Raw genomic sequence first — 632 nt, forward strand, 5'->3', positions numbered from 1 at the left:
GAGGCCTTTGGAGATGTCTTAGATCCTTGTCTTGCTGAGAAGAGTTAAGTCTATCAAAGTCAGTCATCCCATAATGTGGCTGTTACTCTGCACAGTGTTCTCCTGGTTCTGCTCACTTCAGTCAGCATCATATAAGTCTTTCCAGGTTTTTCTGAAGTCAGCTTGTTCATCATTTCTTACAGCACAGTCATATTCCATTATATTCATATACCACAACTTGTTCAGCCATTCCCCAGTGGATGGGCATTCCCTCAATTTCCAATTCTTTGGCACCAAAAAAAGAGCTGCTATAAATATTTTTGTACATGTGGGTCCTTTTCCCATTTGCATGATCTCTCTGGGATAGAGCCCTAGAAGTGCTATTACTGGGTTAAAGGGTACGCGCATTTTTATAGCTCTTTGGGCATAGTTCCAAATTGCTCTCCAAAATGGTTGAATCATTTCACAACTCCACCAACAATGCATTAGTGTTCCAATTTTCCCACATCTTCTCCAACATTTATCATTCTCCTGTTTTGTCATGTTGGCTAATCTGATGGGTGTGATGTGGCCACAGCAATTCTAAGATTCCTCCCAGCTCTGCCATTCCCTGTTCTAAGGCCCCTTTCAGATCTGACCTTCACTGTTCTAAG

At 41.9% G+C, this 632-nt stretch overlaps 1 protein-coding gene across 2 annotated transcripts in view; it reads left to right on the forward strand.

Annotated features, from left to right (window-relative positions):
- Positions 1–632, forward strand: part of FBLN1 (fibulin 1) — a 74,339-nt gene that overhangs the window by 57,044 nt on the left and 16,663 nt on the right. The window lies entirely within an intron of this gene.

Source organism: Vombatus ursinus, unplaced genomic scaffold, assembly GCF_900497805.2.
Source record: "Vombatus ursinus unplaced genomic scaffold, bare-nosed wombat genome assembly UNPS02010394.1, whole genome shotgun sequence".
NCBI lineage: Eukaryota > Metazoa > Chordata > Mammalia > Diprotodontia > Vombatidae > Vombatus > Vombatus ursinus.